We start from the raw sequence: 22966 nt of genomic DNA, 5'->3' as shown, positions 1-22966 counted from the left end.
TATTAATATTACGAATATTTTGATAAAATAACAAAAAAAAAATAATAATAAATATTGTCATTTTATTTTTATTATAAATTATACATTTATTATTACCTATTTATTTGCACAAGATTAAAAAGCATGGCACTTGGAATTACATAGTTTGTCTGCTTTTCTACACTTGCATTTATTTGTTTTGCAACCCTGTGTACAAGTACACCGATCATATCCCTGTCCTCCCAAATTAGAAAAGGAGCGGGCTGCTTCTCGCAATGAAATTGAATTTGCCGGTACGTCTTCGATTTGTACAAATTTCTTTTTACAAATCGTAAATCGGTTCCTGCTGTACAGTTGTTGCAGTTTTCCTTCAGTCGTACCGATTTCGTAGAAGTTAGCTTTCACTGAAATATAGATATTTTAAATTAATGTTAATAGTGAGATAATATATAGTTTAATATTATTATTACTTGACATAATCACTCCGAGAACACATCTGAGATCACTCCGTGCTCTATCTACATCAGGAATTTTTACTCTAACTGACTCCCCAATATTTCCTTAGCAAAATCGTTTTTCGGACATTTCCGTCATTTTTTTGGCTTGAATTTTCAGATTATTTAATGACTCTTTCCTGTTTTGGATAATTGACGTTTGTCTTGTTTTTGTTTGTTTTTCAATTATTTGATCTTCATCATCTTCTTCTTCTACTTCATTATGTTTGTTGTCGTTAGAAAGGATCTGTATTGACTCTAAGGCAACCTGAAGTTCTTCGATTTTTAATTTCGCAATCATGTTCACAGGAAGTAATGAAGACGTTAAACCAATTTTAGGGGGTGTTCCAAACATCGCTTCATATTGTGAATGTTTTGTACCATGGTGGTAAACACGATTTTTCATTGACTGTACGAATTTTAAGCCATTACTCCATTTTTTTGTTTTATTATCTTGAAGCTATGATGCAAGCATATTTTCGACATCTTTGTTTGCTCTTTCAACTGAACCTTGGTTTTGGGAGTGTCTTGGCTTACCATGAACTATTTTTAAATCCTTCCACATGGTACAAAGTTCAGATATTATTTTATTTACAAATTCACGTCCGTTGTCGCTTTGTAATATATCTGGTGCCCCAAAAAGGGTAAATATATCCAACAAAACATTAGCATCTGCTTCGGCACTATTATGTCTTAGAGGCCTAAGTATGACAAATTTTGTCAAATGATCTTGGTAAACACATATAAAATTATAATCTCCATCTGGTTGAGCTTGCATATCAATAAGGTCTATTTGACACCTCGAATTCATTTCCGAAGAAATCATTGGTTTAACTACCAATCCTTTGTTCGCTGTATTTCCTTTTCTCTCACATGTCTCGCAAAAATTTAAATATGACGTTATTGTTTCCCTAGTTATATTTTAAAATTTTTTATTTATTTCGTATTCCATGTGATTTCTACCACCATGCCCAATACCAATGAAATGTATTTCATGTACAATTTTAAATAACTCTTCATTAAAAGCATATAATTTCACACAATTACCTTCTGCAGTCATTGGCATAATTAATCTTTCTTCTCCTAGTACTGTCATTACGTCATATTTCTTCATTAATTTTGAATTTGTTTTCTTCTCTAGCTTCAATTGTTTTAAATAATTAATTATTTCATAATATTTAGATTTACTAATAAAAGTACTGTTAGTTTTTTTCGTTTCGATAAATTTGTTCAAATGTTTGTAAAATTTAGATTCCATTTTTAAAACACGTACAACGTAATGAAGTATAGTGTCGTGTACAGTTCAAAAACTCGACTAGTTATTATAAATATCAGTTATTGTTCATAATATATCGTTGAATTATTTAACAAGACAGTTATCAATTTTATCATTCCGATATGGCCATATCCATATGGAAAATCTATATAGGCAGTACGATAGGGAACAAAAACAAGTTTATACACAGTGTTTACAAAATTTTATAGTTTATAATTGTTTTAAAATATTCGTTATATGATAAGATTTAATTAAATTAATAATGATTGTTTCAAAACATAAAAATCCCTTATTATTATTATATTTATAAATGTTTTAAAATATTCGTTTATGTTAGTTGGTAAAAAAAACATTGTGGCTCACATTGCCCGTAACATATATATAACAATCCTGGCGCAGTGCATTATATCATCAATAAAAGATAACAAAGAAAACAATGTGAAAAAAGATCACAAAATTGAAATGCAATAACAATTAAAATATTTTTTACATTCATGATCTGTTATTAATAATATTAAATTGAATTGAATTAATAATTAAAATATTTTTCACAAAATTGAATTGCAAAATGTTTTGAAAATTATTTAAAATTTATTAATCATGATCAGTTTTTAATAGAAATGTTCTATGAAAAAAATCCATGTAAATATAATATTATATTTTATGATATATAATATAATATTTTAAATATTATATTTTCAATCTAAATTATTTTGATTTCTAATTAATGAATTGAGATGTTTTACAAAATCATTTCTATCTATATTTATTTTATAATGTCTCCAAGCTAATGTGTCAATTACACTTTCTAAAATAAATCTTTTATCATCATATACACTTAATGCTTTTTTTCTATTGTTCTACAGTAAAAATATCATGTTTCTTAGTTTTAAATAAATTTTGATTAACATATTTTGGTTTTTTAGTTAATAAACAATTTTCAAAATCACTAAAACATAGTTTATTTTCCACTACATTTTTTTAAACACCTTTCGCTTTTTAATTTCTTTTTTAGTATCTAAGATTCAATGTGAATATAATTTGGATCTTAAACCTATAAATTCAGTCATATTTTTTCCGATCAATTCATCTTTAAACTTGCCCAAAGCTTTTTTGTTAACTAAAGGTATATAAATACTATCTTTTGGATAATCTGAAGTGTTAAAATGATCTAACATAATTTTCATATCTTGATAAAAATCATTAGTTTTTATTTCTAATATTAGTGAATCTGTATCTGTATATAACAATCTAACTCTATTACCATATTTTTTCTTTATAGTATTATAATAAAAATCATACATTAACATTTTAGATAAATCTAAAACACACATTTCTATATATATTGGTTGTTTGAAGATATTTGTGTTCTTTTCGTATGGACTGCAGATAAATTTTCTGTAAAAATTATCCTTCTATCAAAATTTGGTTTCGCAATTAATTTTTCTAGTTGCAGTGCATCAGTACATAATCTTATATCAACACGATTCCGAACATTCATCATCGTACGTCCATAAACACTGTTGTTCATTAATTTAAAATATTCTTTTTCAAAATCATTCATAGCTTTTGATCTAAGATTAGTATTAAAATAATTAAAAACTTTCAACCAAGCAGGTTGACTAAATTCTAAGACTTTATAAATTTTCTCTAATTTTAAACCTAATTCAATATATGTTTTTAAAGTTTCATAATGAATTATATATTATTTCTTGTTTGTTAATAATTTAGGGAGTTGTTTATTATCAAATTTACTTTCTTTCGGCTGTCGCTGTTGTAACTTGTAATGCGAGCATAATCCTTAATGCTATAGCAACATTTGGATAAATATCACCAACACTGTTGCAAAGGATTTTTTGTAAGACTCTTAAAGGTGATGTACCTTTATCAATAATTCCTGAAAGAAGGCAAAGTTCATGTGCGTGAGCGCGGGACCGAAACGAGAAGTCCAAGGCACGGAGCCCAGGGCATGGGCCCCGCTCTAACCGGCCTAGGGTCGGCCCTGGTTAAACCTCAAAGATTTCAAGAAGATACGACCAATATTGAAGTTATTAGGTTTTCTCGATATATTACGATTTTGAACAACCTTGAAAAAAACCAAATCCTTCAAAAAAAAATTATCTTTTTGAAACCTTTGAGGATCGAAGCAGAAACGTCCCAAGACCAGTTACCAGTTTTTAAAAATTATATTGTGATCAAAATTTGAATTTAAAAAAAAAAAAAATTAGCGGGAAATTTTGTTTTGCAAATTTCTCAAACTTTAATACAAGACGTGGCTTTTTTGAGAACAGAAATTTGATATAGAGATGTCACTGCATTAAAACTCAAAAATTTCAAGACGATACAACCCATATTGAAGGAGCTAGTATTTCAAAATTTCAAAATGTACATCCAATTTTGTGTTATTAGCTTGAGCTAATAACACAAAATAATATATGTATTAGAGTAAATTGACCAATTTTTTAATAGGTTTTAATATTTAATTCATATATGCCTATCGATTTACATTAATAAATAATGAGCTACACGCCTACTAAAATAAGTGTAAAAAAAAGTATTATCAACATAATTATTACTTAAATCGTTATACAGACGTATACCACGAGGAAACGTGTATACACGTATAGCCACAGAATAAATGAAACAAATAAAATATAAAAATTATCTTATCTCCAATAGGTAGGTATAAACATTAATCTACTTATTAATATATAATATTTATAATTCATAATATAATTATATAATATAATGCTCTGATCTAATTTTATTGTACTGTTTATTTGAAACATTGAAAATGCAACAATTTTCACATCCAATATTCCAATATATTTACTATTTATAATTTACTACCTAGTATTTCTATTCGTATTTAACTATATTACACTTATAGCCACCAGTTGGATTATTAAATATTATATTGTTTTTATTCATTTAGGGTCATAAGTCATTACCCACTATACACACCGTGGTCCATGACCACCAGTGTTGAATTCAGACATTTTTTCAGGGGGGGGGGGGGGCACTATGAGATGTGGAATTAATATAATACAAATTAACAAATTTTACTTTATTTACCTGATTGATATAGTTGAACTTAAGCTTATAAAAACAATTGAAATTATTTAATATTTAAAAAATGTATAATAATTATACATTTTTTAATTATTAATTATTAATATTATCATTTAAAGCGTATGCGGCGAGTTTTTTTTTGTTGCATATAAATCTATCACCTCTTTGACATATTTAATTGACGTATCTTCATCACCTTCTATACGTCTTATTTTCATACAGTATTGAAGAGTATCTTGTCCCATTCGGTTGCGAAGGTTTGTCATAATTCTATTCATCGCACTGAATGATCTTTCTACGGTAGGCGTTCCTATTGGAATACATACAATGGATTCTGATAATTTTTTCAGATGTTCATAACCAATATTTGCTTCAAGAAGGTCAGTTATTGGATATCCGTTTGTTTTAACTTTCTGTAAAGCAACAAACATAAAAGACTTATAATCTGATAATACTCCATCTTTTTCATTTTCATTTAAAGAAAAAAAATCACATAACTGTTCAATAACTTTTTCTGATGAATTTGAAAATGATTTTGTAATATTCAAATATTGAACACCCTTCGATAAGTGTTAAAGCTGTATCATTAAATCGACGGTTCATTTCTTTGATTGTTTGTTCCAAAAACTGTGAATGGCAAGATATTGTTTCTTTGAAATAATCGTCTTTTTTCAATGAATTAAGTTTACTTGAAATATCTGTAGCATTTTTAATGATGGTACTTTTATTCACTGCATCTTGTTTTAAACCTTCTAAAATTGTATTTAAGTGACATATTGTAGTACTTTTAATTAATGTTGGTAAAGCTGAAATACAAATTGTAGGACCTTGCAGTGTTAAACTTAAATTAGAGATTGCGCCTAATATTTCATCCAGCCCACACAAAAGTACTATAAAACTTTCTTCGCGGAGACTTAGTAAAATTCCACCGGCCAAAGATGCTAAATCTGCGCCATCTTGATGAATGTGTTCACAAGTAGTAGTTATAGCAATATATGACTGTTTAATTGCATGAACTATTTTATAATGACTTAACCACCGAATTTCAATAGCCTCAGGTATTTTTAATATTGGATCATTCAAAATCACTTGTATTTTATGAAGTAGTTCTTATCGTTTAGGAGACTGATGAAACAGTTTATAAATATCATTCAATACATGGAACACACGTTTAATTTTGGGAAATTTGTTGGGCATACTAGTTAATTCAAGTGATAATACGTGGGCTCCACAGTGAATATATGGCACTTCTCTTCCAGCTTTATCGGATACAAATCTACAAACTCCACCTTTATTTCCGGACATGTTTGATGCCCCATCGAAACCACAAGCTATAATATTATCATAGGACAAATTATGCTTAGTTAACTCATTGCTTATTGCATCTATGATTGTTTGAGCTTTAGTGTCAGATAAAGCAACAATATTAAGAAATCTCTCAACTGGTTGATTATTTTTAACGAAGCGAACACATAATATAGATAATTCAGATTTATTATTTATGTTTGTACTTTCATCGGCTATAAAGAAAATTTTTTCTCGTATATTTCTTTGTCTAACTTAGCATCTAATATTTCTGAAGCACTACATAAAAGCTCACTAGCTGTAGCTTTACTCGTGTATGTTGAGTGGTCACTATTTGCATTAATCCTACCCCGTTGATTTCAAACAGGGCACGTTGAGTTGCCTATCCACGCCCCTGAATCTCAAATTGTGTCATCACTCGACAAGGTATTATTATTCGGTTTTACTATAAAAAAAGATAAATAAATCTACATCTAACAGCGTAATCGTTCAACGAGCCAACACTACCTATATACGGGGTATTAAGAATGTACGGTATAGAGGCGTCTTCACACGTGAACATTAAATCGTGATTTCTTGTTTTTTTTTAGCAAGGGGTCGCGTACCCAATAAAGATTAAATTTATGGGTCTCCATTGCAAAAAGTTTGGGAAACACTGGTTTACAGTATTGTTTCGTACTTAATCTCATTCGGAAACCATGCTTCCACCCAATCTCATGTTCGTTCTCTTTGCTTTATACCATCAAGTCAGCAACATCTTTCAGGTTCATAATATTTAGCATTTTTCTTGTCTCATCGTTTCATACTGCAATGGGATAGAAACAAGCTGGAAAAAAATCAAGGGATTAATACGTATTATAGAAAAGCTATAAGATGTTGATTGGTTCATAAGTTTGTTTCTATTCCACTAGTATATTATTAGTGGATTGGTGTAAAAAGTGTATCACTTACCTCGACTAGCTACAAACGATGAGTTGAAAATATACATTAAAACATTATGATTGGATAAAATGGTATATCAATGATATAGGAGAACATTGTAGGCAGTAATGAAAATAACATAAGTGTTTTTTAGATTATAAAGATTAAGATGAATATACCAATATAATTTCATACCCGGTGTTTAAATCAACGCAATTAAGTAAGATTTTTAGTATGGAAATTAATTCATCTAACTTTTGGATAATAAAAGAGTGGTGATTAATGTATGGAGGTGTGTTAAAGCCATTGTACGTAGACGTAGGACATTGTGCTTTGTCTTCATTGAACACAGCCTCCTGTCCATATCACGCTGCTTCAAAACACCGTGCTGCCGTGAAACAATTGGTCCGAGAACGAGTCCGTCTGAATAATCAAGTGATCCGAAGAGTATTAGTAGAGTAACCATAGAGTATACGAAAATATGTGTAAGTCCAAATAAATGAAAGTATTCCGAGAGAAAACGAGTATTCCGAGAGATTTATCTCCATGTAGGAGTTGGGTACATAAAGCAAAGTGAAATTTGTCATTCCCACTTTGTTGTGCAAAATCTACATTATTTTGTGTGTTATTCAGGCGGCAAATTACAAAGGGTATGATGAATTAAGATGGTCACATATCGGCACTTATATTACATTATTTTCATTTCTACTACAGAAGTACAGAATATTATTAAATGAGTACGGAATTGATAATTTATCATAGAGTGTAAAATGTATGTGTTCACTTCAGAAGCGTGTCTACGGTGGGTGCCTAGGGTGCCTGGGCTGCCCCTGCAATTTTCGAAAGGCGCCGGTCAACCAAGTTTTAAATCTAGTGGTTTACAACTTTTATTTAGAAAAAAAAATGTCAAGCATTGTTTATTTTGTTCTAATAATATTATATTGCATTGCCGAATTGATTTATGATTCTATCACAAATCCCGATAATAATATTATGCGGGGAACTGTTAACTGGTACACGTACAATTTTTGAGAAACATGAATTATTTTTATAACTATTGAATACAAATAATTTCAGTATAATTAGAGCCCGGACTATGGAGTGGTGGTGACGACCGACCCCACTTGTTTTCGGAATAACCTAGTCTATAAAGACAGACGATGGTACGACCGTACGGTTCGCATAATCGCATCTATTATTGGATGTTGACATATTATTATTGTGGTATTATTTTTCATCAACTCACAATTCTCAAAAATACGGACCAGTTACACATGAGTACATGACTGTTAAACTGTAATCACTAATGCTAGTTATTGTTCTCGGTTTTGACTTTTTTTTCCGTATTTGAGACTGGGTCTTGAGAGAATGGATATTTTTAAAAGAAAAAAAGGAGGAGCCGCTGGAGAACGAGATCGCAAAAAAGTTAAATTGGTTCAAACTGCTAAATCTTGTCAAAATATAAAAGCCTTCTTTAAATTAAATAATGAAAACAAAATTATTGTTGATAATAATGAAAACGAAGATGATCCTGATGTCCCTGCTTCATGCATGGTAATAGTATAAATCTTTATTTTATTAGATAGGTATGTTATATTTTACCTTTTTGAGTCAACAAGACACAATAATACAATATTCTTAAATTTATAGAATGAAAAGATCAGCGAAAATGTAATTTATAATGCACTTGAAGCTGAACCAGATGTAAGTTAATCATTGTCTACCTATATGTATAATTTTAATTTTTATTTATTTTATCATTACCTAGGTACCTAATATTATTAATTTTACAGAATGAAAAGAACAGCAAAAATGTAATTTGTAATACACTTGAAGCTGAACCAGATGTAAGTTTATCATTCCCACCCATATTATGTATAATTTTATTAGCTTTATCATTAATATTGTTAAATTTACAGAATGAAAATAACAGCGAACATGTAATTTGTAATACACCTGAAGCTGAACCAGACGTAAGTTAATCATTAACCACCCATATTATGAATTATTTTTATTTTTATTTATTTTATCATTATTCCTAATATTATTAATTTTACATTTTTACAGAATGAAAAGAACAGCAAAAATGTAATTTGTAATATACCTGAAGCTGAACCATATGTAAGTTAATCATTATCCACCCATATTATGCATAATTTTATTTGCTTTATCATTAATATTATTAATTTTACAAAATTAAAAGAATAGTGAAAATGTAATTCTACTATTTTTTTTATACTTTTGCCATGTTTTTAGCGTAACAACCAAAACCAAACAATAGAAGTTACTAATGATGTCACAGGTAAATACTTAGTCTTAAAAATATGTATTAAAGAATAGAAAATATATATAAATATAATAGTTTTTTGGAACATTTGAATTCCACAATATTAGAGTTTATCAAGTTTACCAAATTATAGATTAAAAAAAATATATTTATAACAATACTTAAAGAAGATATTAGATAGGTTCTTGAATTAATTTATTTTACTCAATTATTTTTTATCATAAATTATTTATATATATATTATATCAGATTTTTTTTATTTTTTATTTTTTTAAATTAATGATTAATATTGGATAATATATACTACATTTTATATTATTTTATCTCATATTTAAATAAATATTTTAATCATTCTTTTATAATGTATCATGTATGCATGGACATTTTTAATTTGTTTCAGAGTTTAATATTACTATCAACGATCCAACAGTTAAGTTACCAACCAATCGTCTTGAATTTTATCAAAGAATTAATCAAGGTCCATATCGTCCAATTTTAAAGCATTACCCGAGAACTTTACAAGGAAAGAAACAGCGTTCGTTTCAAAAATCATGGTATGAAATGTATAGTTGGTTAGAATATAGTTTGATAGTTGATGCAGCGTTTTGCTTTCCGTGTCGTTGTTTTAATGGAAATGAATCTAATATCGGTCAGACAGAAAAAGTGTTTACTAAAACAGGATTTAATAGTTGGTACAGGGCTTCTGAAAGATTAAAATCTCATCAAATATCAAAATATCACATAAACAGTAGAACAGCTATGAATAATTTTTGTTTTAAAAAATCTATTGATGAAGTAATTGACAGTAATAAAACTTTACAGCTAAGTAAAAGGGAATCAGAACGATTAAACAACAGAGAAATAATGAAACGTTTAATTGATATTGTAATTTGTCTTGCTAAATGTGGTAAACCTTTTCGTGGGCATGATGAATCGCATACGAGTTATCAAAAAGGTATGTTCTTAGAATTGATTCAAATCCTATACAAATATGATACTGTTTTAAAAACACATATTGATAGTGGTCCTAAGAATGCAATGTACACAAGCAATATAATTCAAAATGACATTATAAATTCTATACACAATGTTATCATTCAAGAATTAAAATTAAAATTACAAAACACTCATATTGCAATTATGGCAGATGAAACCAGCGACGTAGGTCACCACGAGCAACTTTCTGTGGTTTGTCGCTATTTTGATACGAAAACAAACCGCCCAATAGAAACATTTATTACTTTGAGACGTATGTTGTCTGTAGATGCAGAATCAATTTTTAATACACTTAATGATGTAATTACTTGTCAATTTATGTTAGATTGGAAGAATGTAATTGCAGTATGTTTTGACGGAGCAGCAACTATGTCTGGTAATATTAACGGCGTACAAGCCAAATGCAAGAATAAAAATAAAAATATTTTGCATGTGCACTGTTATGCACATTGCTTAAATTTAACTTTAATGGATGCTGTTTGTGCTAATGCAAAGTATAGTGAAGTAAATAAATGTGTCTTTGATTTTCTTGGGACGGTACAATTTATTTATTCTTTTATGGAAGGGAGTCCAATACGACATGCAGTATTTGAAAAATTTGCCAAAATTAGATGGCGCTAAAGTACAAACATTAAAATCAATGTCTCAAACTAGGTGGGCTTGTCACGCTGATGCAGTGAATGCAGTTAAAAACAATTATAAAGCATTATTATGTACTTTAAAAGAAATAAGTTCCAAATGTTTAATACCTGAAGCAAGAGCTAAATGTCGTGGACTTCTATATCAACTTAAAACCTTTGAGTTTATTTATTGTTTAAATTTAATGCAACCAATTTTACAATTGATACTAAAAGTAAGTTCATCTTTACAAGCTTCAAACTTAGAACTTTTTACTGCTGTTTCACTTATACATGCCTTAAGATCTTCATTAAACTCAATAAGAAAATCACCTCAAGAAATTCAGTCTATATTTATTAATACAGAACAAATGTGTAAAGAAAATAATATTGAAATACCAACTGTAAAAAAAAGAAAAGTTTCAAAAAAGAGAGATGATTTGCAGTGTTCTACATCACAGCATATTTATCTTACAAAGAGTGAAGAAATGAAGGTAACTGTCGTTTTTCCATTATTAGATGTGTTATTATCTGGAATCGATGATAGATTTAAACAAGAAACATCTGATTTAATAACTGTGATAGGACAATTAATTAATTTAGAGTTGAATAGCAACTCATCTTGCGTATACATACTAAAAAATTTGCTAAATATTCGAACACAAGATCTTTTTGTAGAGATTAAGCTTTTAAAAAGTCTTGAGGACACACCCAAAGGAACATCATCAGATTATGTATATAAGTGGCTTGATTGGTTAGCAATCGAAGGAAGATCCCATACTTTCAAGACATTTTATAACTGTCTAACATATTTTGTGGTTATACCAGTGACCAGTGACAGCCGAGTGCCGATATCGCCGCCATCGAGTGAGTATTACTATATACGGGCATAAATACATGCGTCGGAGGGTACGATTTTTTTCGCGAATCTCGCCGTTTTGACGTCCGAAGACGGCGGAGCACGTCTTCCGCTTACCGACGCGGTCGCGTCGCCCTTTACGACGCCCTCTGCGGACGTCGAAACCGCGTTCGCAATTCGCCGGGACGGCGAAACGGCTTAAGAGTCATATATTTGACACTAGTTTTCAACTCAGTAGGTAGGTAGGTAGGCAAGGCGTTGGTGCGGATGACCCGGGGTCGTGGTTTCGATACCGGCCGCCCGGATTGCGGTAATTTGCGGCTGTGTGATTTCGGAAGTTTTTTCGCGTTTTTTTTTTGTTATTTACCTTTTGCTATCACTTCCGCCTTATCATAATATTCGTATTTAACGAAAATTTTACGTTTTTTTTTTCAAAATTCGAGTTGAACGGAAAACGCCGGCTATAGTGAAACCGTGGCGTCAAAAATTAAACACCGCCCCGTTTCTACAGTCCACCCGACCCGTTCCCGTAGATTAGGGTTGTTATAGTAATTTAAATTAATTTAATTGCAGAAGAAGAAATAAAAGTTGAAATTAAGTAGGGCATATAGCATTGTGTCAGTTGATCGATCTTATTGAATTATGATCGGTAAGACAATGTTATATTCCATACGAAATAAAAATCTGTGAAATCGAAAATAGAAATCGATTCGGAATGTAGTACTGTGCCAAGTAATCTAATAAGAATAAGATTTTGATAAGTGGTACAATATTATATTCCATACGAGATAAAATCTTCAAAGGAAAAAATGTAGACATTTGATCAATTGTTGATCCATTTAATAGTTGTGAATAATAGAGAACTTTGAATGGATCATACTGTCGTTCAAGTAGATAGACAAATCGCAATAAGAAAAGTATACATTTTAATTTCTTGTTAATTTAGTCTTGACGTCAACTTATACTTTCATTAAATAGTAAGGTGAGCGTCAGGGACTTGAATTAACAAAATAAAGACAAAGAAAGGATAAATTAAGATAAAATAATTTGAATGCACCGCAAACATACTTTTAATTAAATAGTGTGCTTGTGAGATGGGTCCGCAGTAAATAAGATAAATTCAAGCGATATTGTGAAAAAATTTTAATAGAAAAAAAAATATATAATATGTCAATAGTATAATGGAACTAACATAGATAATAATTAATAATGATATATGGTAATACTAATTGTAATCTAACAAAAAATAACCAATAATAAGTGAATTGTTCAATTGTTAATTGTACTTAATGTTTAAAACCAATGTAACAAAAATATATTGTGGATTGTACGTATATTTTTGAAAACAATAGAGAATATTTCAAACTAATGTAACCAAAATATGTAATTGTAAAATGATAATTATTGTAAACATGATTGTAATTGTAACAAATAACTTATGAATGTAAAATTGTAATTTAGGGAAGGTGCTTATACTAAAATTCAGGAATGAGCCAAATTTTAATGATTATACAGTAAAATATGACTTTAAGAGGAGAGGTGAACGAGCCCAATAATATACATACTATATTACTGTGATCGTTTCGCCAAGGTATATTAGACAACATTAACGATTATTTAAAGAATAGTATGTAATTTAAATCAGTGTCAAAAATCTAATTAAAATACAACAAGAAAGCAAGGCAACCTTGGGATCACATTCTAATGGGGATGAACAACCTCACCCAAACATATTAAGAAAGTAATCAATGATTAGTCATACACGAGCAGATTCACACACAATAAGAAAGGGGGTGACGATCTACGATGAGATGGCCGAGCACACATAATTAATATTTAGAATACAGTAGTTAAACCGTAGTACACATTTTTTAAACAACTATGTAAAAAAGCCGACAGTAGAAATATGAACAATATCATAGTCATGTGAATATAATATATAATTATTATTTATAATATATATATATATATATATATATATATCAATCAATAACGCATAGTATCCGAATATTAACGGATTGCATATAACATATATGGTAAAGATAATAATGTGACATGATTCTCGGAATAGCCAGGCGTAGGAATGAATAGATAATATTTTGAATCACGTCCTGTGAGGTCCACAGATATATCGAAAGACTAGAGGGAAGTAGGAGGGCAGGAGGCCCTGTAAAACCAGACCCGAAACGGCCTGAAGATTAGACGTGTACACTCATTCTACTTGCGAGCACCTTCACGCTGGACTGTATGAACATTGTGTGAATTTTTGGACTTAAAGAGTTTTCTGTGACAATTAATAAATTTAACTTATACTTCAACACCTGGCTATTATTATTTCCATGAAATCCTATCAATCCAATCTACATCGGTTTTGCTACCTGCAACTTTATAATTCTAAGCGGTTAAGTCAACGGCTAGATTATAACAATATTATCAGAAACATATGCCTAATAATTTTTGTTATTATATTAAATATAGTAATGGTGTTTATAAACCTCCAGTAGAATATTCTGGTCCAAACGTAGCTAAAGAATTTTTTAATTGTTATAATGTTATAACTTATAAACATTATATCTCAATTTGATATATGAAATAATAATTCACCTTTCGTGGTAAAAACCGTACAGGTGCATGACGTATAATAGTTCTTTTTTTTTATTATCCTTAACACCTGATTAAATAATTAGGTAATATAAACATTTAACATGACAAAAAGGCTCTACATTTCGTACAAGTGTCAAATTAAATTTTTATGAGCGTTTGAACTTCATATTTTTACAATATTGGATATTAACTCGATTTCTCATGTAGTGGTTTTGTTATTTTATTGTTATTTAAAAACGAATAACTGTAGATACACGACAACTTTACTGAATGTTTACATTTTCATTTTCCACACACCATAACATTTTGAAAATATTTTGACTTTTTTTAAGCTGTTTATGGACATTGTCAGTTTTAAATCTTTTTAGTTTTTTTTTCTATAAATATCAATAAAATTTTATTTAAAGGGCAAAAAAGCGTGAAAATTAAATGCAATTCTTCTGATATATTGTTACAATAACAGTTGAAAAATAGTCAAAATACATAGGCACAATTTTTTTTTATATGCATTTAAAGTTCGAATTTTCAGAAAATTTATCAAATTTAAAATGTAATAATTACTTAGTAGTTAAAAATGTATTAAATGTTTAACTTTCATAGCTAAAGATTGAAAATTTAAAACAAGATTCCACGTAAATAGGTTATATATAAATTACTTTATTCACAATATCATCAAATATACTTAGTAATATCATAGGCTGACTGCCCGTTTTCGCTCAGAATCGTTTTTCTTATGTAATGATATTATATCATTGAATTCAAATTTAACACAATCCATTACAGTGACCCACTTGTAAACTTCTGTACAGCAGAGCGACACCCACTTGCCCACCTTTTTTATAATTTGTTTTATGTTAATTCTGTTGTGCACATAGTAATATTCTTATTTCTTAGTAATGATAAACTTGTATATAGATTTATGAATCTAATAATAAGTAGTAATAATTAACTTTATAATTATGTTATACCTATATAGATAAAATATCTATTGGATTTTGGAACTGAAAAAACCAACTTAACCTCTATATCAAAATATAGGTTTTGGTTTCGGTTCTAACAAAAATGTATTTAAGGGTTCCAGTCCGGCTTCGATCTGAAGATTTTCAAAAGAATTCGATCCGAACCCGGTCAATTTCGGTACGGTTCCAGTCCCTGGTCGTAGCTATAGCGTTACATATCAGTTTCGATGTACGTACACACTACTGCTATTAGAGTAACAATTGCATTACTGCCATAGCAGTAATAAAAAAGTGCGTTATATTGGCTGGTTTTGGAAATTTAAAAAAATGGCAAATGTCCGTCAATGTAATATTATATACCAATATAAAATACATCAAAAAATATTATGTTTCGAACAATAAAATAATCAAAGTTCATAATAATTTTTTGATTTAGTAACAACTCATATATGAAATAATAATTCACCTTTCGTGGTAAAAACCATACAGGTGCATGACATATAATATTTTTTTTTCATTATTCTTAACACCTAAGTAAATAATTAGGTAATATGAACATTGATAATAATTGGGTACACGTCTCACATTGGTTTTTAAGGAAGCCAGCGATAAAATTTTTAGATTTTGGTGAAGGTGCGTATAATAGTTGTTTTATTATAAATTAAATTGAAAAAAAGAATATAGGTTGTTAAAAAAAAAAGAAATATATATAGAAATTGTAGTAAAATAGACAGCAGTAGACTGATCTGTGTTGAAATAAGTAGTCTCATTAAATAGGAATCAACAAATGAAATAGTAAGAAAATATTATAGTTAGTTGAAAAGGTAATAGAAAAAAAAAGAGAAAATATATTTTTGAATGTACGCGTAGTAGTTAAGTAAATGAAATAAGTTGATGAATAATTTTTATTAGAGAAAAAAAAGATGAAGTATTGAAATAAATTGTGAAATAAATTAATTGTTAATTAATTGTTGAATAATTGAATTCATTTTTGAAAAATATGGGTATTGAATAGTTAAATGAAATAAAGTTAAATGATTAAATGTTTTATGAATAATATATAAAAGTAATTGAATTGAAATTTTGATGAATAATTTTTTGTAATAATTGAATATTGAATAATAATATATAGAAGAAAATTGAATTTGAAATATTGGTGATTAAAGGAATAGAAAGAATTGAAATATTAAATTAAATCGTTGAATAATTATTGAATAATAACGAGTAAAAGAATCAATTGTATAATTATTATAAAGATTAGATTGAATAAAGTAATTATTAAAAATAAATACATTTGAAATATTGAAATAAAGTATTTAAAGAGTTTTTGTTTTGAAGTATAAAGACATTTTTGAATAAAATGGAATAATTAAGTAAAATTTGTTTTTTAAAGGCAGTATATGACCTTATATGACGCATATGTATTGAATTAAAGTATTTAATGTTGAAAAATAGAATTGTAGACAAAGAAAACTGGATTGAAAGAAATATTACAAGGTGAAAGTAATAGAAAGGCTAGCATAGAATAAGTATAATAATAGAATATAGCAGTAATATTTTCGATGAATAGGTAGTTAAATTGGTAACGGGTAATAGAATAGTTAGATTTTAGTTATAAAAATTAGTAAGAAATTGGATATTAGTTATAGAATATTTATTTTATTGGAGTAGCTACCCAATATTAATGTTATTATAATATCCAAAACACGTTTTATCGTAGGGAGAGCGATAGAGGTTACGCGACGTCGGCAGTGTTGAGACTTATCTAGATAAATGTATCTAGATAATTATCTAGATAAATATATTAATTATCTATTATCTTATCTAGATAAAAATCTAAATGTTATCTATTTATCTATCTTAGATGAAAACTCCAGTCATCTACTGTAATTTATCTAGATATGTTTTTTATGTTTTAGAAATTATTTTCGTTATTTTTATTATTACCTATATTTAGGTTTCTGGTAATATTTACTATTTTAGTTTGTGTCGTCGCGTTTGTGATCGACGACGATCGGACGATAACAATTTCTGTTAATTAATTATTATTATTATTATTACTAGATGATCATTTAAGTACCTACATAACCATATAACTGAGAAAGAAATAACAATATAAAGTACCTAGTGAAGTAGGCGGCACCAAGCCCGCATAACGAACTGTATACATATATATTAGGTACTACTTTGATTCTTTTCTCGCTCACTCTACCTATGTCGTACCCCTGACCTCTGTCTACGCGCTGTCCACTAGTTAATAGTTTATAGGAATATGGTCTATGGTATATTATTTATTACTCTATAGTCAATAGTCTATACTATAAAGACACATTCGTAGTTCGTACCACGACATTCCAAATGCTGGCAGATATGTGGGTAATTAAAATAAATTAAACGATGTCAGGTCGGAACGTGGAAAGTCTAAACTCCCTAGAAATTATAAATGACTAAAAATAATTATTTCGTTGAAAATAAATCCCTGGATTACGTAACATTACATGGGTTCAAGTGTACAACACATGCTGCTCCAAGCGGAACATTTAGTGTAGTTTGTTTTTAATTATCAGTTAGTTATTGCGGCGAAGTGTGAAATATAAAATAATAGCTGATCATTTATATATTTTGTATTGGTCATTTCATAAAATATAAATATGAAACGTTTTTTGGTGGCTACGTCTTCAACAGACAACAATGTTTCAAAAAAAAACAAAAAATACTTCAACATTGTGTGTGGAAAAAGCTATTGACGATCCTGACTCAGAAGTGGAAGATGAAGTTTTACCAACAGAAGCTAATCAAATAAATGTATCCCCAAATTATTTATTTAATTGCGAATTCTACAGTATCATATCCAATGATGGCAAAAATTAATTAATAAATAAATAAAAAAATTTATCTGCTTTTTATCTAGATAAATTCTGATTATCTTTTATCTAATAAATAGATAATTTTAGTAGGGCTTATTTTTATCTTTATCTAGATAGATTTTTGGTCTATTATCTTTATCTTTATCTAGATGACAAACTATTTATCTGGGCTCAACACTGGACGTCGGAGTTACGTAAAAATACAAGCACTCTGTGTGTGAGTGGGTGTATACACTACACAATACGACGCGGCGTACGTAAATATATGCGTACGTGAATGATATATAGAATAAATGACGAGTTAAATAAATTAAATATTCTTAAATGATATTAGTACTTTTTGAATATATATGAATAAACAATCAGGTAATTCACATATTGAAAGTAGTTCTTCGGATGAATCGATAGGACAGGTTAAAAATAAAAAAATAGGAAAAGAAGCAGTAAGAAAAAATAGGACGGTAAAAGAGGAATTTTTAATAGACACTACAGAAATAATAGAAAGTATAGACAACGTTAATAGAAAAAATTATTTTAGGACCTTAAGTCAAACAGAAGAGTTAGGTAAGGTCCTTACCCCACAGAAAAGTGTAAAACAAAAACTATCGGGTAGATCAGGTTCTAGATCTGATCAAGGTGTAAAGCACATTCAATTAGAACAATTAACTAGGAATAGAGTAGCGAACGTAAAATATAAGATGGATTTAGATAAAGCAGTTTCTATGATTCCAATTTTCACGGGTAAAAAAGACGTAGCAGAATTTATAAATAGATGCGAGATAGCGCTCAACGATATTGCAGAGGTAGACAAACAACTATTGTTAAAAATTATAACTTCTAAATTAACGGGAAATGCTTTGGAAGTAACTAAGTATCGCACGTTAGATATTTGGGAAGCAATAAAATCAATTTTACAATGGACATTCGAGCATAAAATTTCGGAAAGGGCTTTATCAATAGGTTTAAATACGGCACGTATGGCAGAAGGGGAAAGCGTAGCGAAATTCACGAATAGAAACGAGGAATTATATTACAAATTATGTGCAGCCAGTACCGTAGGGTTGAACAAAGCTGAGGAAACTGTAGTGAAAAACAAACGAAAAAACAGGCTATGATTATATTTATGACGGGGTTACCACATTACTTATATATAGTACTGAAAGCGAGAAGTCCTAAGTCTTTGGAGGAGTATATTCTCTTGACGAAGAAAGCGAATATAATTCTAGGATGAAAATTGAAGATTTACAGAATAATGCGGAAAGTCAACATTTTAGTAAAAACGAGAATCAGGGTGTAAACGGGAATGATACAAAACAACAGTAATATTGTAAAAATAACACATTTTACCGCGGTAATAACGGGCATATGAATCAGAACGGTAGGAATAATAATTTTAATAATCGGAATGGTTATAGTAGCTGTAGTAAACCCAAAATCCATTATATTATTTTAAATAAAATAAGTAAAATAATAAATTATACATAGTATAATTTATTAGTAGAAACGTAGGTATTAATATAATCCTAAATAACAGGAAACATAGAGCAAATGTGAAAACAACAAGTTGTTTTACCGAGTCACAAAATAGTGCAATTCAACAATATTAGGGATGTATTAATACCCACAGCTATAATACGATATTAAACAATACCACGTAGAATAAATTATACATTTAGTATAATTTATAATGGGTAATGTAGGTAGTGATATGCAATGTAAAATAGGCCTAAATAACAGGAAGCGTGGATCAGAGGTGAAAACAACAAGTTGTTTTACCTAATCCCATCATAATACAATTTGACATTACTAGGGAAGTAATATTAGAATATAGATATCACGCCACCAATACGTCATTGTTAGAACCCGCATAAATACGGGTAGAGCACCTACTATTACATAGAAGATAGTCAGCCCTCGTCGTAGGTCTATCAAGCTTACGACAGTGCTTATAGTTATTTTGTAATTCAAACTTGTAATAATAAAGTGTTATGTAATTGTCATATTTTAAAAGTATAAAAAGTGTTATTAATTATTTACCTATCTTTCTCAACCACGACTCAAGACGACAACGAACGTGCTACGTTGTTTAAATAATTATTGTATTAGTGTTCAACGTGTCCTTCACGGCAATCACTACATAGCGGATACAATAAATTCAATAAAAATGTTAATCGTGGAGGATACAAGAATTTTAATGATAATAATCGTAACGGATACAGTAATTTTAATAATCGCGGCGGGTATAGTAACAGTTTTAGACAAAATTATAACGACAATAATAATTATTAGCGAAATAATATTGGTTATAATCAAAATAGAAGTAACACTGGTTGTTACACGTGTGGAAAAACTAATCATTTCGCAAGAGAGTGCTGGCAAACGAACGGTCGTCAGGCGGAAACGACCGAACAAATACATACAATAACAATCGTGATAATAGTGTGCGTAATTCTGGCAGCGGTAATACTAATAGGAACAATACGGGTGTTCAAAATTTGAATTGTAGTTATTGTAATAAAATAGGGCATGAAGTTTCGAACTGTTTTACAAAACAGAAAAATAAAAAAAAAATTCAAAAAATTCTAAAGGGAAAGTTCCAGTGGGCGTCAGGCTTGTCCAAGAGATAATGCAATCGCCACAAAACAATGTTTTCACATCACAACTAAATTAATAGAAAATCATATTACTTTAAAATCACCTAGTTTTAATAAGGAGCAAATTAAATTATTAGTCGAAACGGGGGCTGAATTAAATATCATTAAAATCAATGCACTAAAGGGGAATACAGAAATTAATGAAAAAGACAAGATTTTTTTAAAAGATATTAATGAAAAAATAGTCTCAACAATAGGTAAAACAAAAATAGATTTAATAATAGATAATAAAGCATTCGAAACAGAATGTTATGTAGTAAACAAAACATTTCCAGTAACAGGAGAAGGACATACGTTTTTAATGGATAATCATGCGGTTATAGATATTGCTAACAATACGATAACAATAAATGAAAATAAAGTAGAAAACGAAAATAGTGTATGTTTTATTTTAAAACCACGTTCGGAAACAGTAGTAGAAATAGATGTCCTCCCCCTATATAAAGCATGTAACCGAGGGCGCCTCCCATGTCGATTTTTCGTACTGACTTAGTGAACCGCCAATGAAAAAATCGCGTTTCACGGCGGCGGCGTAGCCGTCGCCTCGTTATCACTCCTTCTTATTGTAACGTGCCCCAGTCAATAGGATTGAAGGATGATGGAATAAATGTAGATCTTGAGTTTTTAGTATAATATGTTTGATTTATTTAACTTATTCAACTGTGATTGATTATATAAAAATTACTCTAAGTCCAAATATACGAATGAAGCTAGCGAGATGTGACAATAGTTACTGATGACTGTTCCTAAGCTCGTCGGTTGCTCGTCTGATGAACGCTTGTCCATCAGCTCTCCTCGATGGTTCTGTCCCTGTCCCTATGACGCGGTACGCAGCGGCCACCAGTACAAAGTACAGGTACCGCAGCGACCAGTCTACACTTTTCGTCAACCGCCACTACGGGCTACAGCGCGACAACGCCAACTCCCCCACCGCGCCACAAAGGCACAAGGTGGGACGGGAAGGCGAGTCGCGTAGAACGAGTACCGGCCGTCGTAAACTCGTCAGTTAGAGAAAAACCGTTCGTCTCTGAAAACCACACACACACGTCGTGAGCACGTACCACGACCACAACCAGAGATATATATATTTTCATATAGCCCGCCGTCATTTGTTCTTTTTTTTTTTGATATATTTCTTTGGTACATATATTTATATATCTACGTATACCCGGTACGGGGTAAAATAAACCCAATCATCGACACCCGAAATTGTGTTTGTTTTTTTTTACGCTCGAGTGTGCCACCCAATATACCACACCAACGACCGGCTCTCCGCGGACCATCCACCACCACCGTCGTAGCCGCGTCAAATTGGCTCCCCGCAGAGGAATCATCGCCTCAAGACAGCGTAAAGGTAAGAGTTTTTTCACGCTGACACATACCTCGGTAGATTGCTTATATTAAGTTAATATTAAGACTTTTAGCCAGGAGTGTGTTTGCCGGTTAGCTAGGATTCCCAGTGAACATTACGTAAGAATTATTTCTAGCACGTAACAGGGAATCCCGCGCAGCCGTGCATAACCGTGATACGGATTGGGAAGTAGTTATATAACAACCGCCACCCCTCCGCAACGCCTACCTTTCGTCCCGCGACATTACCGTCGATAACAGCACAGCGCGCAGGCCAAAACCGGTTTCAGCCGCTGCAGCCGTCAACTGCCGCCGCCGAGTACGTCGACCCAGTTCTGCTATTCTGGGAACGCAACGGCGGCACCGTCAACAGCTGACCTACTAACGTAATCGCTGATAAACTTCCGTAAACAGCGCACAAAATTTACGTCAAAAAAAAAAGTCTCTAAACCACGTACACACACCAAACACAAGCTACCTCACCGACCAACTGCTTAACTACAGCATTAATTGTAATTAAATCGTACATAATGACTGGTAAAACGTTACAACAGTTATCGTCGGCGGAGCTGCGTAGCGAGTGCTCGGCCCGCGGACTCAGTGTGTCCGGGTCGAAGTCGGATGTGTATGTCAGGCTAGAGGAGCACCTTAGGGAAAGCGGACTAGTTCCCGAGAACGTGAGGTTCGAACCAGTGCAGCCCCCAATCACAGGATTAGGGGACGGTA

At 30.5% G+C, this 22966-nt stretch overlaps 1 protein-coding gene and 1 pseudogene across 1 annotated transcript in view; both read right to left on the bottom strand.

Annotated features, from left to right (window-relative positions):
- LOC132939141 (uncharacterized) overlaps window positions 1-22966 on the bottom strand; it is a 251436-nt gene that overhangs the window by 8419 nt on the left and 220051 nt on the right. The window lies entirely within an intron of this gene.
- On the bottom strand, window positions 518-1038 carry LOC132938569 (KRAB-A domain-containing protein 2-like; annotated as a pseudogene).

This window comes from Metopolophium dirhodum, chromosome 2 (assembly GCF_019925205.1).
Source record: "Metopolophium dirhodum isolate CAU chromosome 2, ASM1992520v1, whole genome shotgun sequence".
Lineage (NCBI taxonomy): Eukaryota > Metazoa > Arthropoda > Insecta > Hemiptera > Aphididae > Metopolophium > Metopolophium dirhodum.
Note: the sequence above shows the minus strand (reverse complement) of the source record. Positions and strands in the feature narration are given on the sequence as shown.